The sequence below is a fragment of the Pseudophryne corroboree genome, chromosome 4, assembly GCF_028390025.1.
Source record: "Pseudophryne corroboree isolate aPseCor3 chromosome 4, aPseCor3.hap2, whole genome shotgun sequence".
NCBI classification, from domain to species: Eukaryota; Metazoa; Chordata; class Amphibia; order Anura; family Myobatrachidae; genus Pseudophryne; species Pseudophryne corroboree.
In genome coordinates this window covers 100,784,284-100,807,076 of record NC_086447.1, presented here as the reverse complement: position 1 = coordinate 100,807,076, position 22,793 = coordinate 100,784,284, and the positions used below count along the sequence as shown (strand labels likewise).

At 43.2% G+C, this 22,793-nt stretch overlaps 2 pseudogenes; one reads left to right on the top strand and one right to left on the bottom strand.

Annotated features, from left to right (window-relative positions):
• Nucleotides 1-8,657: 8,657 nt before the first annotated feature.
• On the bottom strand, nt 8,658-8,778 carry LOC134912492 (5S ribosomal RNA; annotated as a pseudogene).
• A 2,825-nt stretch (nt 8,779-11,603) lies between these two features.
• Nucleotides 11,604-11,724, top strand: LOC134912424 (5S ribosomal RNA; annotated as a pseudogene).
• The last annotated feature ends 11,069 nt before the right edge of the window (nt 11,725-22,793 follow it).

Here is a 22,793-nt window from a genome sequence, read left to right as displayed (position 1 = left end):
ATTAGGCTACATTTTGCTAGTGGGTCTCTGACCTCACCTGTTGTGCAGGAACTCTGTTTTTTCAGCCTGATGATCCTGACTGTGTGGGGTTGCTTCTATTTAGTCAGTCCATTGGCATACAAATATTTTCAGTCCAAAGGACACATTGCATTTTCATTTTGTCCATTGTTTGGGTGCATTGTTTAGGCCTCTGTTAAACTCTAAAGAATGTTAATAGCAGACTTTTTTTTATAATATACATGCATTGACATATTCTAGTTAATATGGACCATTAATCATCCAATATCTTCAAAAACAGATAGTAGAACCTAACTTTATCTAAATCTGTCTCTGTTAAGGGCCCATGAAGCTCTGATGTAGAGAAACTTTATTTCAGACTGTAGTTTGAAAGCTTTTTTTAAGCAACCCCACTGATGTCTGTGTGCTGACATGTTACAGTAATATAGTACATCTTAATGGAAGTCTGACTCTGGGGGTTTATGATTTGTTTAGGGGTTGGGTTTCAGTACTGTTTCAGCTGTTGAGTTTTACGGCTTGTTAGCCGGGGTTTGCCTTGTATGTGTGATCTGCTATGAATCTCGCCACTATCTGTGTATTTCCTTCTCTCGAAGTATGTTGACTCCTCGGGCACAGTTTCTAGACTGAGTCTGGTAGGAGGGGCATAGAGGGAGGAGCCAGCCCACACTATTAAACTCTTAAAGTGCCAATTGCTTTTGGTGGACCCGTCTATACCCCATGGTACTAATATGGACCCCAGCATCCTCTACGGACTACGAGAAAAGGATTTACCGGTTGGTAACCAAAATCCTATTTTCTGCAAAGCAATATCAGATTTGCTGGAAGAATAAATGTTTTATGAAATGCTCTTTTTAAGTTGGTTTAAAGTCTAAATTCCCACGTACTGTAACACATGTACAAAAGTAAAATGTAGTCAACCTCAAATTAACATACTAAACTGTTTTTTGGAGTGCAGGAGGAAGCTACTCCAAATTGTGTAGACTCCAAGTGAGTAGCTAAGCGATTACCGGCAGGCACAGAGCAAAGTCAGCAGGCCAGGAGTAGAACAAACAAATCTCTTGCTGGAGAACAAGGCCTATTATAATATTTCCTTCCTTCTCAGCCAGTAAAGGTATTTTCATATAAATAATTAATTGGCTATTAATTACTTGGGCTTGTTTTAGAATTCAGTGTTGCCTTTTTTCCTTTATACAGTTGCCAACTAAACTGACCGTGAAGTGTCAGCGATTCAGTGGCAATGGTGAGTCTGCTGAATATTTACTTTTTTCAGAAAAAATTGCTGTGCACATGGTTCTGCACACAGTTTTGTACTGTACATGTAACACGAACATAGATGTCTCAAAACTACATCTCTTTAACATCTATGTTCATCCTGTCCGTAAGATATGTGAAGGCAGCCATATGCACAAACATAGCCAGATTAAGGAGGGATGCGGGGCATACTGTACCGTGGGACCCCCTTTGTTATATTTATATAATAGTTGTCTTTCAATTAGGTGGAGCTATAAAAAGTACCCAGCCATTATTAAACTATTAGTTTAAAACAATGTATCACAGGGAAGTGTGACTGGCATTCTCAGGACACTCCCAGCCCCCGTAGCCCTCTATCCAGCCCATTAGATATATCTCATGTTACAATTGTATGCCGTATGATATATTGCATGCAGTATATAGCGGCTTCATCAATCGCATGCGATATTCTTATGCAAAAATAGTGCAAAAGTACCAAATTGTATGGAATCACTCCGGGGAAGGTCCCGGGGGAGTTCAAAGGAAATGACATCAGACTTCAGCCTCAGACATATCGTTGTAGTGTATGGGGCCCTTTACAATGACAGCATTTTAGATGGCCTATTGTAGCTACCTTGACCTTTTGCCAAAATTAATCTGCTGTTTTATTTACACACACTTATAGGACAGTATACACCTTATAGTAAATTATTGTATATTGAATGTTCATTGTATAAAAAAAATATTTAAAACATTTCTTCAAAGGAATCAAAGAAAGTTAAAGGGGGTGCAGAAAAAGAACAAGAAAAAAAAAGAAGGAAGTTGCTAGAAGCTGCTAGTCAGTGTGTTAAGTTGGATCGTTTTACTGTAAAACAACCTAGCGCTACTCAGTCTGTTCCGTCAGTAGAAGTGGAATGTGTACAGCCAGGCGAGCTACAGCCGTCAACTGGCCCTGTTGCTGTTTCATTGCTTGAACATTCTGAATCTGAAACACCAAGTAGCTCCGCATCTCTGTTAGATATCTATGTGCATCCTGATAAACCTGGCCACTCAACAGTTCATAGTGATATTATGTTATCTGTAGGCTCTGCTGAGCCTGTAATGGGGAGCGGGGAGAAAGTTAAAAGTTCTGCCATGGCAGTAGAATGTGTAGGTAGTGTGGAAGATGTTGAGGCTGTCTGTAATCTTTTTGCAAGACCACGGTTAGGTGAGAGGCCATTCTTTTTTGAAAAACATCCTATTCAACCATTTGACAGCTCTGATTTGCCATTTGCAGCTAAAAAAGTGTTTAAAAGAAAAGATGGCTCACAACGTTTTTGGGTTACCTATGACAAAACTTCAAATGCTCTGTATTGTTCTGTATGTTTAGCATATAGCAAAGATACAGAAAGCAATGCGTTCATTCTAGGTATGAAGTCTTGGACACATGTTTATCAAAGAATTGATGAACATGAAAACTCTAAGCATCACAATAAATGTGCTGAGGCCCATATGTATACTGTAATGCACAAAGATGTTGGAGAGCTGGTATTCTCTGTACAGAAAAAGAAACATAGAGAAGAGGTCATAGGTAACAGACAAGTTGTGGAACGAGTGATTGATGTCATTAAGCTTATAGGTAAACGAGGTTTGAGCTACCGTGGTAAGACTGCAGAAGCCGCGTATACCTTAGATGATCCTGTTTTAGATCATGGTAACTTTCTAGAGCTAATTATTCTGCTTAGCAAGTGTGACCCACTGCTGAAAACCCATCTAGATAAGGTTATTAAAAGCAGTCAAAAGGCACGTGCTGCAGGCAGCAAAGGCAGAGGAAATCTTGTGACATTTCTATCAAAGACCACAGTGAACCAGATCATAGTTACTGTTTCAACTTTAATCAAACAGTTTATCTCTAATGAAGTTCAAGAAGCTGGAATGTATTCTGTACAGTTAGACACTACCCAGGACATTTCTGTGAAGGACCAGTGCTCTGTGATTATTCGTTACGTCACTGATCAAGTACATGAGCGACTTCTGTCTTTAGTCAGCTGCACAGATTCTTCTGGGAAGGGATTTTTGGAATTGTTTAAAAAAGTCCTTGGAGAAAATGGATTAGATATTACGAAGTGTGTGGCAAATGCGACAGATGGTGCAGCAAATATGCAGGGCACATACAAGGGGTTTTCAGCTTGGCTAGGCAAAGAGTCACCAAATCAAGTTCACATTTGGTGTTACAGTCATGTTTTAAACCTAGTTATTGGTGATGCAACTCGTTCCCCCTTAGCTGCTGCATCATTCTTCTCCTTGCTTAATGCAGTTGGTGCCTTTTTTAGGGAATCCTATCTCCGTATGGACATACTAGAAAGCTTCATGACTGATAAAAGTGGAAACCAAATGCGATTACAGACCATAGGCCAGACACGATGGTGGGCTAAAGATGCAGCTTTATCCAAAATTTTTGGTTCCTATAAAAACATAGAAAAAGCACTCTTTGTGGATGTCATACTAGCTTTGACCAATGTTGAGGAGTCAGAGAAATTTTCACCTGAGCTACGTGCCAAAGCCAAAGCACAAAAAGAAGCCCTATTAAAATATGAAACCATCATGACTGCATTTATGTATTTACGAATATTTCAAATTACAACACCCTTATCTAAGTATTTGCAAACAAGTGGCCTTGATTTGTTGAAGGCTCAACAAATGGTTACCTCTTCTCTAGAGCAACTGGTAGTGATTCAGCGAGACCTTGCTAATATCAAACTTGTTGTTGACAACTTTATCACACACGTAAAAGAAGAACTAGTTAGACGATTACCTGAAAACATAATAGAAGTCCAGGAGGATTTCCCTGAGAAGAGAATCCGAAAGAAAAAAATGATGCCTGGAGAACAGATTCCAGATGATGTCATTACTGATCCTCTGAAGGATTTTGAGGTTTGCATTTACAACAGGGTCTTAGATGCAGCAATTGAAAGCCTGAAAAGCAGGTTTGCGAAGAATAGTGCAATTTACAGAGATCTAGCTTGTTTATCTCCTACACAGTTTGATGAGGTGAAAGTGCATTTGCCAGCCGATGCCTTGGAGAAACTGGGAGATATTCTGACACAATATGATGAGGAAGCAACCAAAGCCAATCTGCAGTTAGAATTAGTTAGTTTAGCTAAAAACTGGGATCGATTAAAACTTACGCTACCAGAAGAGTATTGTCTTACCAGGCTTGATGAGGAGGTAGATGAAATTGAAGAACTGTCATCCACACATAGATCTGAAGTGACTTCTGATCAGCAACAGGTAAATTGCAGGAGATGCCTAAACTGTGCTATATGTGTATATGACACTCTGAAACGCTACAGTTTATATTCACTGGCCTACAAGAATATAGGCCTAGCTTATAAGTACTTGCTAACACTCTCGGCAACACAGGTAGCTTGTGAGAGATCTTTTTCAACATTAAAAGTAGTTAAAAACAGTAGAGATGAGCGGGTTCGGTTTCTCTGAAACCGAACCCGCACGAACTTCATGTTTTTTTCACGGGTCCGAGCAGACTCGGATCCTCCCGCCTTGCTCGGTTAACCCGAGCGCGCCCGAACGTCATCATGACGCTGTCGGATTCTCGCGAGACTCGGATTCTATATAAGGAGCCGCGCGTCGCCGCCATTTTCACACGTGCATTGAGATTGATAGGGAGAGGACGTGGCTGGCGTCCTCTCCATTAGAAATTAGATTAGAAGAGAGAGAGAGATTGTGCAGAGTCAGACAGAGTTTACCACAGTGACCAGTGCAGTTGTTGTTAGTTAACTTTTATTTATTTTAATATATATCCGTTCTCTGCTATATCCGTTCTCTGCCTGAAAAAAAAACGATACACAGCAGCAGCCAGTCACACAGTGTGACTCAGTCTGTGTGCACTCAGCTCAGCCCAGTGTGCTGCACATCAATGTATAAAAGGCAAAGCTTATAATAATTGTGGGGGAGACTGGGGAGCACTGCAGGTTGTTATAGCAGGAGCCCCCAGGAGTACATAATATTATATTAATTTAAAATTAAACAGTGCACACTTTTGCTGCAGGAGTGCCACTGCCAGTGTGACTAGTGGTGACCAGTGCCTGACCACCAGTATAGTAGTATATTGTTGTATGTATTGTATACTATCTCTTTATCAACCAGTCTATATTAGCAGCAGACACAGTACAGTGCGGTAGTTCACGGCTGTGGCTACCTCTGTGTCGGCAGTCGGAACTCGGCAGGCAGTCCGTCCATCCATAATTGTATTACAATATATACCACCTAACCGTGGTATTTTTTTTTCTTTCTTTATACCGTCATAGTGTCATACTAGTTGTTACGAGTATACTACTATCTCTTTATCAACCAGTGTACAGTGCGGTAGTTCACGGCTGTGGCTACCTCTGTGTCGGCAGTCGGCAGGCAGTCCGTCCATCCATAATTGTATTATTATTATAATATATACCACCTAACCGTGGTTTTTTTTCCATTCTTTATACCGTCGTCATAGTGTCATACTAGTTGTTACGAGTATACTACTATCTCTTTATCAACCAGTGTACAGTGCGGTAGTTCACGGCTGTGGCTACCTCTGTGTCGGCACTCGGCAGGCAGTCCGTCCATCCATAATTGTATTATTATTATAATATATACCACCTAACCGTGGTTTTTTTTTCATTCTTTATACCGTCGTCATAGTGTCATACTAGTTGTTACGAGTATACTACTATCTCTTTATCAACCAGTGTACAGTGCGGTAGTTCACGGCTGTGGCTACCTCTGTGTCGGCAGTCGGCAGGCAGTCCGTCCATCCATAATTGTATTATTATTATAATATATACCACCTAACCGTGGTTTTTTTTCCATTCTTTATACCGTCGTCATAGTGTCATACTAGTTGTTACGAGTATACTACTATCTCTTTATCAACCAGTGTACAGTGCGGTAGTTCACGGCTGTGGCTACCTCTGTGTCGGCAGTCGGCAGGCAGTCCGTCCATCCATAATTGTATTATTATTATAATATATACCACCTAACCGTGGTTTTTTTTTCATTCTTTATACCGTCGTCATAGTGTCATACTAGTTGTTACGAGTATACTACTATCTCTTTATCAACCAGTGTACAGTGCGGTAGTTCACGGCTGTGGCTACCTCTGTGTCGGAACTCGGCAGGCAGTCCGTCCATCCATAATTGTATTATTATTATAATATATACCACCTAACCGTGGTTTTTTTATTGCGCCTCATTGCACCTCTTTTTTTCTTTGCGTCATGTGCTGTTTGGGGAGGGTTTTTTGGAAGGGCCATCCTGCGTGACACTGCAGTGCCACTCCTAGATGGGCCCGGTGTTTGTGTCGGCCACTAGGGTCGCTAATCTTACTCACACAGTCAGCTACCTCATTGCGCCTCTTTTTTTCTTTGCGTCATGTGCTGTTTGGGGAGGGTTTTTTGGAAGGGCCATCCTGCGTGACACTGCAGTGCCACTCCTAGATGGGCCCGGTGTTTGTGTCGGCCACTAGGGTCGCTAATCTTACTCACACAGCTACCTCATTGCGCCTCTTTTTTTCTTTGCGTCATGTGCTGTTTGGGGAGGGTTTTTTGGAAGGGACATCCTGCGTGACACTGCAGTGCCACTCCTAGATGGGCCCGGTGTTTGTGTCGGCCACTAGGGTCGCTTATCTTACTCACACAGCGACCTCGGTGCAAATTTTAGGACTAAAAATAATATTGTGAGGTGTGATGTGTTCAGAATAGGCTGAAAATGAGTGTAAATTATGTTTTTTGAGGTTAATAATACTTTGGGATCAAAATTACCCCCAAATTCTATGATTTAAGCTGTTTTTTAGGGTTTTTTGAAAAAAACACCCGAATCCAAAACACACCCGAATCCGACAAAAATAATTCGGTGAGGTTTTGCCAAAACGCGTTCGAACCCAAAACACGGCCGCGGAACCGAACCCAAAACCAAAACACAAAACCCGAAAAATTTCAGGCGCTCATCTCTAAAAAACAGGCTACGGTCCACTCTTGGAGCAACAAATTTGGAAGCTTTTATGCTGATGGCTGTTGAGAGAGATGTTTTGATGAACAATGTGGACAGTGAAACTGTCATTGACAAATTGGCTTCCCAGAGTTCATTATTACGAAAAGAATTGTTTTTGGATTGAGCTAATGGAGACCAGGAGGTATATATTTTTGTTGGCTGTTCTTCATTGGTTTCTAAATCTGCTGCTTAGTAAATACAGGGTTACAATTCTGAAACATTGCTGGTTAGCCGATGTTCAATTGTATTCTAATGCCGGGATACGCCACATTTTTCAGTCATTTTGGGTTTCATTAAATCTATGGCATGCAATCACACAAATAAATTGCCTAAAGCCAAAAGCGACGCATAGTAAATATACCCCTAGGTAAGACTTGTTTCTTTAATTTGCTACTAAAAGGATGAAAATGGGTTGGGTTTTCATTTTTCTGCACTTTTTTTTATTAAAAATATTGCTGTTTTGAGGTTTAAAACAGTAATTTTTTGTTGATTTTAGTTACTATGCACAGTGTTTACATTTTTCAGCACTTTATTGGTATTTTAATATTGCTGTTTTGAAGTTTGAAATGTTTGTTTTTTATTACTATGCACAGCGCGTTTTCAGTAATTACCAACTGTTATTTATATATTGTTATGTGTTATGTTTAACCTACATGCAAATAAATTATTTTATCTGATATCCATGTCTGGGCAATAATTATAAGAAATATAGTGTTGATGTAGATCAGAATAGCTATTGATAAAGATTATTGTGTACAGTTTGTACCACTGATGCACCCTACATGGGGGAACACATGTATACCATCAGATTCCAGGAAAACAAACAATGGAAGTTTCACTTTTGACAAAGCTTTTGCTTCTGAGAAGAGATCATCCTGCCTTGTCACCAGGCCCCGCCCCTCAACAGACTCCTCCCCTCAGCAGACTCCACCCGCATTAGGGCTGCTTTGAGAAATTTCCCGGGCTGGTTTTCCAACCCAATCCGCCCCTGTATGACTGGATGTCACAATAGCTAACTAAAATGAAATACTTTAATAATTCTCATTAAAATTAATTATTGAGGAGTTCAATGAGCGCCAATATTTGTTAAATAGTGACATTGCGAAAATATAGAAAGTAATATATAAATTGCAAGGTGCAAATACCTAATATAGGCCGAGATGGGTATGTCTGTGATTTTGTGGACAAACACACTCCAACTGTAGGACGACCTGTGGTCAAAAAAGTTGCTCATTCAGTGTATATATATATATATATGACCATCATTTGAAAACTGCTATATATCCCAAATGGGAATTGGATCCTAGCAGGTGGTTGAATCATAGGTCATAAACGAGATGTAAGACAATGCTCTATATTAGTGACAAGTGGGTGGTAAATATTTGCAGTACCAGGGTGTTCCTTGGTGGTCTCCCATCCAAGTACTTAAACCGGCCCTCCACTGCTTGGCTTCCAAGATCAGATGAGATTGGGCATCTCCAGCGGGGTACGACCGCAGACCTTATGCTCACCCTTGTCACACTGTGTACCCACCAAGAAAATTATCACAACAGGAACATACCCCTGTGGTAAATGCAAAGCTTGTAGACACATTGAAATGGTGAAGGAAGTAAAGGATAAATACGGGACAGAATTCAAGATCAACGATTATATGAATTGTTTAACTGAAGGTGTCATTTACTGCATTAAATGCAGCTGTGACAAGAAATATGTGGGTATGACCACTCGCCCACTGAAACAACGTGTTCTAGAACACATTGGGACTATACGCAATGCCACTTGTGACAAAACAAAGATGAAACCACTCACTACGGTAGCTCGCCACTTCTACCAACACCATGATAATAGATGGGAGGATCTTAGGGTCTTCGGACTTGAAAAAATCAAACTTGGAATTCGTGGTGGCAGTTTGACAGATACCCTATTGAAGAAAGAATGTGAGTGGATTTTTAAACTAGGTACTATCCACCCTTTTGGCATGAATGAAAACATCAATTATGGGGTTTTCTTAAATTGAAACAGTAATCCCACTGTCCAGACACCTTCCATTAAATTGTTCCCCCCCCCCTTTTTTTCTCTCTCTGTTTCCTCTACCCCCTTTTTTTCATTTCTCTTCTTTTCTTCCCTTACCAACTATCATTAGATGCACTGTTTAGTGCACAATATTGTTAATAACCACTAAGCATGGTATATTCTGTATCATCCATAAATTATACTCTATAATACAACACTGTCATTATTAACACAATTTTAATGACATCATAAGGTGCATGAATAAGACAATAATCATCAAGCATGGCATATTTTGTATCATTCATTACTCAGACTCTATTATATAACACTGCCACCAATTATTTAATTATTTATATATTTTAATGGTTTGTTTAAGTGCATATATACATGTAATTATATCAACCTCTTTTTTTAATTATTTTCAATTTTATTTATTTTTATTACACTCTATTGGCATCATCACACTATATTGTTTTTCACTGTATTACACTTAATGATTATTAATAATATATTTTTTAAGTCTGCACCATAAATACATTCCTTCTTCTTCACATATATTTTAGCACTATGGGCTCATAATGGTATTGCTTCAACATTTTTCATATACATACACATGCATATCAATGTATGTGCATGTATATGCTCTTCTTGTTATAATATTTTGAATATTTTTTCACAATGCCCTCTTAACATCCTAGCACATTATGTTATTATTACACTCCAAACAATGTTAGAACTCATGCATCACATATCACTACACATATACTTCAGTTTAGTTACAACAGTCACTGTCACATATTCACTAATATAAAGTGGGTGTTTAACCTTATATATATATAATATTTCTTAATAATAATTTCCCAATAATATCTTATTAAAATAAAATAGTAATTCTCCATAATCACTAATTTATATAGTAACAGGTACAAATATACTATGTGTTGTACACAGATTTATATTTATAATAATCTGCATTTTCTATCCTATCACTCCTTCATTTGCATATCTACATTCATATATATATTTATATATCTACATTTTAATTCATTTGTTTTTAACCCATATTATCCTTATTTATTGTCAATACTACTCTGAATTAGTCTCATCAGCTCTTTTTATAATAATTCAATTGATCGTCCACCAAGAAATGCTGATTGGTCCCTTTAACTGTCAATCATGACATATTATCCAATGGGAACCAACTGGATTGATACTCACTATGATAGGTCAGAATATCTATCAATCTCCTGTCAAGAACCAATCAGTAAACAGTACTACTGCTATAAGAACAAACAAGGGTTTGAACCCACTGACGCCCTGTGACCAAGCTAGTTGCAAAACGTACGTCAGGAAGGAAGGAGGTAACATCCTCACGGTCACGTGGTGCGCACACGTGACCGCAACCAGCCGATCTCGGCAAAGTTCGTCGCCAAGGGAACCAGCCTAACAGGAAGTACAGTGCGGCCGGAGCACGGCAGCGGGCAGAACGCGGGCAGACGCGGCCAGCACCTTCCCTACACCAAGATCTCCCTCATCATACAAGTAGGACAAAACTTAATGAATTTACACCTGGATTAGGTAATACACGTGATACATGCACCTTTGCATCTTTTATTGCACAGAAAAATCTTATCCACGTGGTACATAGACTATTGTACTATATGCACAAGTGACAGTCATTTATCACCAGCAAGTGAATAAGTGCTATTTTTAGTGTGGTCCATATTTCTATCAAAACAGCGGATGTAGATACATCTACTAATTTTTGGACCCTGTCAAACACACAAACGCCTTTCTCTTTTTGCACTGCAGAAATCCATATTTTTCTTAACACCAGCTGATGATATATATATATATCATACGGAATATAACCTGTTTTATTATTTTCCTATTGCTTGAAAATAATTTATGACGGGGCATTAGAGCTGAAGGTTTCACTGCTTATGTTATTTTTTGCACAATCCATAGTGTATTCTCATACATCCATTTGTGTTATGGAGACCAAATTTGGAGGTTTCCCTCTCTGCACAGTCAAAAGAATATTATAATTTAAAAATATTATTACCTGATATTTATATGAAATAACTGTGCAGCATAGATGTTTTTTCTACTTGTACTGCGACTGCTTAAACCGTGAAAATTTAGATGGGTATCTGAATTTTGTGTTATACGTTACCATCTGTGAAATTTTTTTTTTGATATCTTATTTTCACATCAAATCAGCTGTTTCGATACCTGTGGTTCACATAATAACGCAAATCGGCTCTTATCTGTGCCCAATTAGGACACAGTGTGACAAGGGTGAGCATAAGGTCTGCGGTCATACCCTGCTGGAGATGCCCAATCTCATCTGATCTTGGAAGCCAAGCAGTGGAGGGCCGGTTTAAGTACTTGGATGGGAGACCACCAAGGAACACCCTGGTACTGCAAATATTTGCCACCCACTTGTCACTAATATAGAGCATTGTCTTACATCTCGGTTATGACCTATGATTCAACCACCTGCTAGGATCCAATTCCCATTTGGGATATATAGCAGTTTTCAAATGATGGTCATATATATATATATATACACTGAATGAGCAACTTTTTTGACCACAGGTCGTCCTACAGTTGGAGTGTGTTTGTCCACAAAATCACAGACATACCCATCTCGGCCTATATTAGGTATTTGCACCTTGCAATTTATATATTACTTTCTATATTTTCGCAATGTCACTATTTAACAAATATTGGCGCTCATTGAACTCCTCAATAATTAATTTTAATGAGAATTATTAAAGTATTTCATTTTAGTTAGCTATTGTGACATCCAGTCATAGAACATTATCTGTATATGAGTGCTTCCCAATAAGAGTCTTCTTTTTTTCTATGTTTACATTGAGAATAACTGACTCGGGGGAGCACCACTGATGGGCAGCTTTCTGATACATAAAAATAAGGAGTGCGTTACCTTATGTATCTGCTTCCCAAAATGAGGATTTGAACCTTAAATTTAATTATCAGTCAATACAGATAATTATCATTATACATATACACCTACTATACCAGTGCGGTTTCCAATTTCTTGTTTTCCAATTATCCATATCCACTCCTGTCTGTAGAAAGTGGAGAAGACGACCCAGATGAAAATCTTCCGTAGGTGCATTCTTGGTCTCACACCAAGACACATACTTTCGCCAGATACGGTGATAATGTTTTATCGTCACCTCCTTCCTAGCCTTTATTAAAGTAGGGATGACCTCTTCCGGAATCCCCTTTTTTGCTAGGATTTGGCGTTCAACCGACATGCCGTCAAACGTAACCGCGGTAAGTCTTGAAATACACAGGGCCCCTGCTGCAACAGGTCTTCCCTCAGAGGAAGAGGCCAGGGGTCTCCTGTGAGCATCTCTTGTAGATCCGAGGCCCTTCGAGGCCAGTCTGGGACAACGAGTATCGTCTGTACTCTTCTTCGTCTTATGATCCTCAACACTTTCGTGATGAGAGGAAGAGGAGGAAACACGTAGACCGATTCGAACACCCACTGTGTTACCAGTGCGTCTACTGCTACTGCCTGAGGGTCCCGAGACCTGGCGCAATACCTTCCGAAGTTTTTTGTTGAGGCGTGACGCCATCATGTCTATTTGAGGAGTTCCCCAAAGACGTGTTATGTCTGCAAAAACTTCTTGATGAAGTCCCCACTCTCCTGGATGGAGATCGTGTCTGCTGAGGAAGTCTGCTTCCCAGTTGTCCACTCCCGGAATGAAGACCGCCGACAGAGCGCTTACATGATTTTCCGCCCAGCGAAGAATCCTTGTGGCTTCTGCCATCGCGACTCTGCTTCACATGAGCCACTGCTGTGACATTGTCTGATTGAATCAGAACCGGTAGGTTTCGAAGAAAACTCTCCGCTTGTCAAAGGCTGTTGTAAATGGCCCTGAGTTCCCCCACATTGATGTGTAGACAGGACTCCTGGTCTGACCAAAGACCCTGAAAAGTCTTTCCCTGTGTGACCGCTCCCCATCCTCGGAGACTTGCGTCCGTGGTAACCAGGATCCAGTCCTGAATCCCGAACCGGCGACCCTCCAGCAGGTGAGCACTTTGCAACCACCACAGGAGGGACACTCTGGTTCCTGGGGACAGAGTTATTTTCCGATGTAAGTGCAGATGGGACCCGGACCACTTGTCCAGAAGGTCCCATTGAAAAATCCTTGCATGGAACCTTCCAAAGGGAATGGCCTCGTAGGCCGCCACCATTTTCCCCAGAACTCGAGTGCATTGGTGAACTGACACCCTTTTCGGTTTTAGCAGGTCTCTGACCATGTTCTGGATGTCTTGGGCTTTCTCTATTGGGAGGAAGACCTTCATTTGTTCCGTATCCAGTATCATACCTAGGAACGGTAGTCGAGTTTTCGGAATCAACTGTGACTTCGGTAGATTTAGAATCCAACCGTGTTGCTGGAGCACTCTCAGAGAGAGTGCCACACTGCTCAGCAATTTCTCCCTTGATCTCGCTTTTATCAGGAGATCGTCCAAGTATGGGATAATTGTGACTCCATGCTTGCGCAGGACCACCATCATTTCCGCCATTATCTTGGTGAAAATCCTCGGGCCCGTGGAAAGTCCAAATGGCAACGTCTGAAATTGGTAATGACGATCCTGTACAGCGAATCTCAGGTATTCCTGATGGGGGGCATATATGGGGACATGAAGGTATGCATCCTTTATGTCCAGAGACACCATAAACTCCCCCTCTTCCATGTTGGCTATTATTGCTCTGAGAGATTCCATTTTGAATTTGAATCTTTTTATGTATTAGGGATTTCAGATTCAAAATCGGTCTGACCGAACCATCCGGTTTCGGGACCACAAATAGGGTTGAATAGTAACCTCTTCCCTGATGGTGCAGGGGAACCTTGATTATCACTTGCTGTATACACAGCGTTTGAATTGCAGCTAACACTACATCCCTTTCCGATGTGGAAGCTGGTAGGGCCAATTTGAAAAATCGGCTCGGGGGCACATCCTCGAATTCCAATTTGTAACCCTGGGAAACTATTTCCAATACCCAGGGATTCAGGTCCGAACTGACCCAGGCCTGACTGAAAAGTCGAAGACGTGCCCCCGCCAGTGCGGACTCCCTCAGGGGAGTCCCAGCGTCATACTGTGGTTTTTGGAGCAGCCGGGGAGGACTTTTGTTCCTGGGCACCTGCCGAAGCAGGTGCTCTCTTCCCTCTGCCCTTACCTCTGGCGAGGATAGAGGATCCCCGACCTCTTTTGGACTTGTGCGACCGAAAGGACTGCATCTGATAGGGTGTTGCTTTCTTTTGCTGTTGGGGAATATATGGTAAAAAATTTGATTTACCTGCTGTAGCTGTGGAGACCAGGTCCGTCAGCCCATCCCCAAACAATACATCACCCTTATAGGGTAGTACTTCCATATGTTTTTTGGAATCCGCATCACCCGTCCATTGGCGAGTCCATAAGGATCTTCTCGCTGAGATAGACATGGCATTGGCCCTAGAAGCTAGCAATCCAATGTCCCTTTGAGCATCCCTGATAAATAAGACTGCGTCTTTTATATGGGCTAGAGTTAGAAATATAGTATCCTTATCCATAGTATCAAATTGATCTGTCAGCTCATCTGTCCAAGCTGCAATTGCGCTACACACCCATGCCGACGCAATCGTCGGTCTTAACACAGCACCCGTATGAGAATAAATACCCTTTAAGGTAGTTTCTTGCCTGCGATCTGCAGGGTCCTTAAGGGCCGCTGTGTCAGGAGACGGTAGCGCCACTTTCTTGGACAAGCGCGTCAGGGCCTTGTCCACAGTGGGGGGTGATTCCCAAATCTCCCTGTCCTGCTTAGGGAAAGGGTATGCCATAAAAATTCTTTTGGGGATCTGCGGTCTCTAATCCGGAGTCTCCCAAGCTTTTCCAAAGAACTCATTTAATTCATGAGATGTGGGAAAATTAATAATCTGTTTCTTTTCCTTAAACATGTGTACCCTTGTGTCGGGGACCGAGGGTTCATCCACAATATGCAACACATCCCTTATTGCCACAATCATACACTGAATGGTTTTAGTCACCCTAGGGTGCAATTTTACTTCGTCATAGTCGACACTGGAATCAGAATCCGTGTCGGTAGTAGTGTCTTGTGTTAAGGGACGCTTTTGAGACCCCGACGGGCCCTGTGAGTCGCTCCAATCTGAGGATTGACCGCCTGATGTCCCCCCTAAACCAGCCTTATCAAGCCTTTTATGTAAAGATGCCACACTTGCATTCAACGTATGCCACATGTCCATCCAATCTGGAGTCGGCACAACCGACGGGGACACACCACTCATTTGCTCCACCTCCTCCTTGGAGAAGCCTTCCGCCTCAGACATGTCGACACACATGTACCGACACCCCACACACACAGGGATTAACCTATAAGGGGACAAAACCCCAACCAGGTCCTAAGGAGAGACAGAGAAAGAGTATGCCAGACACACCAGCGCTTAACAACACTGGAAAAAAATATATATATCCAGATAGCGCTTTTTTTATATATATTATGTCAATTCCCACTCACTGCGTCGCCAAAGTGCCCCCCTCCTCTTTTTTCCAGCCTGTGTTCAGCAGGGGAGAGACCAGGGAGCCAGCGTTTTCTTTCTCATGCAGCTTCTGTGGAGAAAATGGCGCTGGTTAGTGCTGAGGATCAAGCCCCGCCCACCCGACGGCGGGCTTCGGTCCCAGTGAATGCTCAATAAAATGGCGGGGGATCAGAGATTTACTGCCTCTGCAGACTAATCCCACTGTATTTGTGCCAAAATGTGAGGTTTATTGCTGCCCAGGGCGCCCACCCCCCCCCCTGCGCCCTGCACCCTTCAGTGCTGTTTGTGTGTGTGTGTGACTGGGAGCAATGGTGCGCAGCTTACTGCTGCGCGCCTTACCTCATGAAGATCTTTTGTCTTTTGCCGCCTAAGATGTCTTCTGTCTTCTCCATCTGCTTCTACCTTCGGCATCTGTGAGGAGGACGGCGGCGCGGCTCCGGGACGAACCCCAGGTGAGACCTGTGTTCCGACTCCCTCTGGAGCTAATGGTGTCCAGTAGCCTTAGAAGCAGTGCCCAACTTGACAAGCCAGCTCTGCTTCCCTCTCCTCGTTCCCACGATGCAGGGAGCCTGTTGCCAACAGGACTCCCTGAAAATAAAATACCTAACAAAATTCTTTTTTTCACAGAAAACTCTGGAGAGCTCTCTGCAGTGCACCCATTCTCCTCTGGGCACAAGATCTAACTGAGGTCTGGAGGAGGGGCATAGAGGGAGGAGCCAGTGCACACCCATAGTCAAAGTTCTTTTTAGGTGCCCTATCTCCTGCGGAGCCCGTCTATACCCCATGGTCCTTACGGAGTCCCCAGCATCCTCTAGGACGTAAGAGAAAAGTTTGTGCAGTCTCTGCACAGCTCAGGACTTACTCTTCCACTGCGATGAGCCTTCCTGGTGCTGACGTCCGTATCCCTCCCTGCAAATGCCTGCGTTTTCCTCGACACTCCCAGAAAACGGTGAGTTGACACCCCCGGCTGGTCTCTTCCTGTCAATATTCTTGCGTTCGCCGCTGCAAGCGCTTTCTTTGCACTTCTTGCCGCTGCCCGGCGATGGCCAACGACGCGCCTGCACATTGCGACCCATGCGCAGGTGCACTTCAGCCCTGATCGCACCAATGCGAAAAACGGCAGCGTATGATCAGGTCGGTATGACCCCCTCTGTCTTTGTGAAGAGAGACGAGCAGCATTTTCTTCAGAGGCTTCATCTTGCCTATGTAAATGGGTTTGCTCTCTTTGCAAGGATAGGCGAGTACTCTCTGCTGCAAAGTTTCCGTGTGATACTGAGATTATGTCTCTATCGGTCTTCTAAAAGGCGATGTTGTCTCTCTGAGCTATCCTCATTTCTTAATACAATGCGCTCCCTTTTACCCGCAACACTGTCACACATCCAAGTGAAGAGTGTCTCAACAAAAACAAACTGGTTAAAAATATTATTTATAGCTCTTTGATTAACATTTATACAGTAGATGTTAGTCCAGTGGTTCCCAAACTTTTTTGAATCATAGCGCCCCAAATTATCTGAATTTTTTTCATGTCACCCCCTAGGCCAAAAGTTTCTTATTATGAAATCTAAAAATAAATATTAAAATAAGTAAATTGTGTGTGTGTGTGTGTGTATATATATATAAGTTGTAACACTGTAGGGGTGCAAGGCGCCTTTTCCTGGGGAATATGGCCGCATGCAGCAGCTGAGGAACAACACAAGTCCAGTTTCTGGTACAACTGACCCCGGCCAGTTTTATTGAAACAGAAAATAAAACAAAACCCAAAAATAAAAATACCTTGCCTGTCCGGCACTAACTAAACATAAGATATTCCTAACTGTCACTAAACAAAACACAGAGTTCTTCAGTACATACTGTATAGCTTACTTGCATCAGAAAACGTGTCTCTCACACACAGATCCTGCAGCCTTCCCAGGCAGTCTGCCCCTACTAATCAGGTTAGAAGCACTATAACACTCTTACACAGCTGAAACCCTGATTAGCCCTCTGTGAGGCCAAAGACCCGAACTGGGCCCAATGTCTAGAACTCGCCTTATCTCTCTCTCAGAGCCTTTACCCAGCTTTTACAGTAAACTGAAAAGGTTCAGACAAAACAAAAAGCATTTTTCCTAGAAGTTAACATTTTCTAAAACATGTAAGACAAGAACCTGGGACAAATATACCTGCCCTCAAACACTATCCCAGTGTTCTTGTCACATATCCCCCTCCCCTGTTTCGACCTAGGGGCCGGAACACTTGTAGCCCCCAAACAGAAGATGCGAGACAATGCATCTGCGTTGGCCAATTGTGTTCCCGGTCTATGTTCAACAGTAAACTTAAAATCCTGCAACGCTAGAAACCATCTAGTTACCCGAGCATTCTTGCCTCTATTTACATACATCCATTTTAAAGGGGCATGATCCGTCACTAGTCTGAATTGTCTACCCAAGAGGTAATATCTCAAGGTATCTAGTGCCCACTTAATGGCCAAAGCCTCCTTTTCCACAATGGCATACCTTTTTTCATGCTCATTGAGTTTCCTACTCAAATAAATGATAGGGTGTTCGTCCCCATCTCTGGTTTGGGACAGCACAGCACCTATCCCTACCTCTGAGGCATCTGTCTGTACCACAAATTCTTTTGAAAAATCTGGTGTTATCAACACCGGTTGTGAACACAAAGCCACTTTTAACGCTTGGAACGCCTTTTCTGCACCAGGGTTCCATTTCACCACATTTGACTGCTTCCCTTTGGTAAGGTCTGACAACGGCACCGCTGTGGTCGCAAAATTGGGAATAAACCGTCTATAGTACCCAGTAATTCCCAAAAAAGCCCTTACCTGTTTTTTATTCACTGGACGAGGCCAGTTTTGAATAGCATCAACTTTATTCAATTGGGGCCTAATCAGACCTCTGCCTATGGTGAAGCCCAAGTATTTGACCTCCTCCATTGCGAGGCAGCACTTCTTTGGGTTAGCAGTTAACCCTGCCTCTCTGATTGAGTTCAGTACTGCTTGTACTTTAACCAAATGGGACCCCCAGTCTTTACTGTGAATTACCACATCATCCAAATAGGCAGCTGCATACTTTCTATGGGGCCTCAAAATTTTATCCATCGCCCGTTGAAAGGTTGCTGGAGCCCCATGCAACCCAAAGGGTAACATCTTATACTGGTACAGCCCCTCCGGAACCGAAAAGGCTGTTTTTTCTTTGGCGCTATCAGATAAAGGTATTTGCCAGTAACCTTTGGTCAGGTCCAATGTGGTGAGAAACCTGGCTGTTCCCAGCCTTTCTACAAGCTCATCCACACGGGGCATGGGGTATGCGTCAAACTTGGACACCTCATTTAACTTACGAAAGTCATTACAGAAGCGTATGCTACCGTCGGGCTTCGGGATGAGCACTATGGGACTGGACCACTCACTGTTAGACTCCTCTATGACTCCAAGTTCTAACATGGTTTTAACTTCTTTAGAAATAGCTTCTCGCTGAGCTTCAGGAATCCTATATGGCTTTAAATGAACCCTGACCCCTGGTTCTGTGACAATGTCATGTTTTATTATAGTCGTTCGGCCAGGCAGCTCTGAAAATACCTCCCTATTTTGGATGAGAAATTCTTTAACCTGATTGTTCTGATCAGCTGATAATGTCTCTGACACCTTCACTGCGGGAAGCAACCGGGGTGAAGACACCGAAGGGCAAGGCTCCGCTGACAGAGACAACCTATCTTTCCAGGGTTTGATTAAGTTAACATGGTAGATCTGTTCGGGTTTTCTCTTTCCCGGCTGGTATACTTTGTAATTAACCTCATTCACTTTTTCCCTAATCTCAAATGGACCCTGCCATTTAGCTAGGAATTTGCTTTCCACAGTGGGTACCAAAACAAGAACTCTATCTCCAGGAGCAAATTTCCGTATCTTGGCACTCCGGTTATAGACCCTCTGTTGAGCACTTTGGGCCTGTTCCATGTGCTCTCTGACAACAGGTACCACGGCTGCAATCCTATCCTGCATTTGTGTTACATGCTCAATAACGCTTCTATAAGGAGTGGGCTGTCCTTCCCACGTCTCTTTGGCAATATCCAACAGCCCTCTGGGGTGTCTACCATACAACAAATCAAATGGAGAAAACCCCGTAGAGGACTGAGGAACTTCTCTGATGGCCATTAACAAGTAGGGCAACAAACAATCCCAGTTTTTCCCATCTCTCTCAACAACCTTTTTTAACATACTTTTTAATGTTTTATTAAACCTTTCCACCAACCCGTCAGTTTGGGGATGGTAGATGGACGTCCTGAGGTGAGTGACCTTAAATAACTTGCACAATTCTTTCATGATCCTTGACATAAATGGAGTACCTTGGTCAGTCAAAATTTCTTTTGGTATTCCCACTCTACTAAATACCTGCACCAGCTCCCTAGCTATCGCCTTGGTTGTGATAGTGCGTAAAGGGACAGCCTCAGGATATCGAGTGGCATAGTCCATAATTACCAGGATATACTGATGGCCCCGAGCAGACTTTAACAAGGGCCCCACGAGATCCATGGCTATTCTGTCAAACGGGACCTCTATAATAGGCATGGGAACTAGTGGGCTCCTGAAATGGGGTCTAGGGGCATGATACTGGCATTCAGGACAGGAAGAACAATATTCAGACACTTCTTTATAAACCCCTGGCCAAAAGAACCTTTGTAAAACTCTTTCAGTGGTTTTTTCTGCCCCTAAATGTCCTGCGGTAACGTGACTATGAGCTAAATCTAGTACCGTTCTCCGATAAGGCTGGGGAACTACCAACTGTTCCACCACATCCTCACCCCTTTTGACAATGTGGTACAAGAGCTCATTACAGATGGCCATGTGGGGATACGTAACCCTGTCACCTGGTACCACAGGTTCCCCATTAACAATCTTAACATTCTCTCTAGCCTTTATTAAGGTAGGATCCTTTAACTGTTCAGACGCAAACAGATCCTTCTTTACCTCCAGGTCAGGCACGCTTTCCGTTCTAACTACTATGTCTCTGTTCCCAGCAAGAGGGTCCTCACTGGACTCCCCATCTGTCACTTCCCCAGCCAAACTAGCAAAAGGCAAAGGGCCAGAAAGTTCCGGAGACCCACGTACATCCATAAAATCACCGGTATTATCAACTGGTTTTTTACTTCTCACATCTGTAGATAACCGTGATTCCCACAGTTTCCAAAAATGAGGAAAATCCCTCCCTATTATGGCCTCATGCACCAAGGTAGGGACCAGTCCCACTTTAACTATTGCTGACCCACAACAAGTTTCTATATTCACCTCAGCAGTGGCATAATGTTGGGTATCCCCATGTATGCAAGTTACCCCAATAGGTATTTGCTGGACCTTTAAGGGGTTCACTAACCCAGCTTTCACGAGGGTAACTAAACTTCCTGAATCTAGCAAGGCCTCTACCCGGTTACCCTCTAAGAACACATCACACATTTGTTTTTCCAGCTCAGGTGAAGGTACCACAGTACAGGCTAACCTAGCAAAGAAAGACATTCTGCGACATTCAAAGGCAGCATCACATTGCATGGGTTCTTGCGTGATTGGGCAATTGGCAATAACATGACCTGGCATACCACACCTAAAACATTTAATCACACGATTATCAACCCGTTTGGGCAGCATAGACCGTTCTAGCCCCATTGGCCTGTTTCCAGGGCCAGTGTTTACAGTCTCTCCAGCCTTGCGTTCTCTTAACCGCCCAGCAACGTTTTCCCACGGAACAGTCTTACCAGTCTTTACTGAAGGGCGCTGTCGAGGATCTATGGGTTGCTGGGTGGTCATCAGTAGTTCCTCTGCTGCCAAATACCTCTCTACCATGTCCACTAATTGGTCAGCAGTACCCGGGTTTCCATGGCTCACCCACTTGCGCAGGACCATGGGCAAAGATCTCAAGTAGCGGTCCATGACGACTCTTTCCACCATCTGGGGACCAGTTAATGTCTCTGGCTGTAGCCATTTTTTTGTTAGCTGAATAAGGTCGTGCATCTGGGAGCGCGGAGGCTTCTCCATGGCGTACAGCCAACGGTGCACCCGTTGTGCTCGTACTGACAGCGTGACTCCCAGGCGGGTCAGGATCTCAGTTTTTAGTTTATCATAGTCCCGAGCCTCAGCAGGGCTTAAATCAAAGTAAGCTTTTTGGGGCTCACCTGACAGGAAAGGTGCCAGCAGACTGGCCCACTGTGCTTTCGGCCAGTTCTCACGCTCGGCAGTCCTTTCAAACGTGGTCAGATAGGCCTCCACATCATCAGCCTCTGTCATTTTCTGCAGGAAGTGACTGGCCCGTATAGAACTAGAGCTGGTTGGAGCACTGACGGCCACATCTCCAACCCGAGCTGCAAGTCTCTGCACCACTTCTGCTAAGGCCTCTCTATCCTGACGCTGTTGCCTGTAAAGTTCATCAACAACTGCCTGCTGTTGTCTCTTATTTTCCTCCATTGCCACCTGCTGCTGTCTGTTGGCCTCCTGCTGTAGTCTTCAATTTTCCTCCATTGCCACCTGCTGTTGTCTCCTATTTTCCTCCATTGCCACCTGCTGTTGTCTCCTATTTTCCTCCATTGCCACCTGCTGCTGTCGGTTGGCCTCCTGCTGAGCCGCTGTAGCTTGCAGCAAGGCTTTAAGCAGATCCTCCATGTCGACAGATTTTTCAGGCGGCTTTGTAGCTGCTTTCACCCAGGACATATTTCAAACCCTCAGGGGTGAGTCTCAGTAACTTCACACTGGGCTGTATCTGCATAAACCACCGTTTTCTGCAGGCCTCACAAAGCTGCTGCTTTCACTTATGCGCAGAACGGTGTGCTCGCATTCTCCACCAAGTTGTAACACTGTAGGGGTGCAAGGCGCCTTTTCCTGGGGAATATGGCCGCATGCAGCAGCTGAGGAACAACACAAGTCCAGTTTCTGGTACAACTGACCCCGGC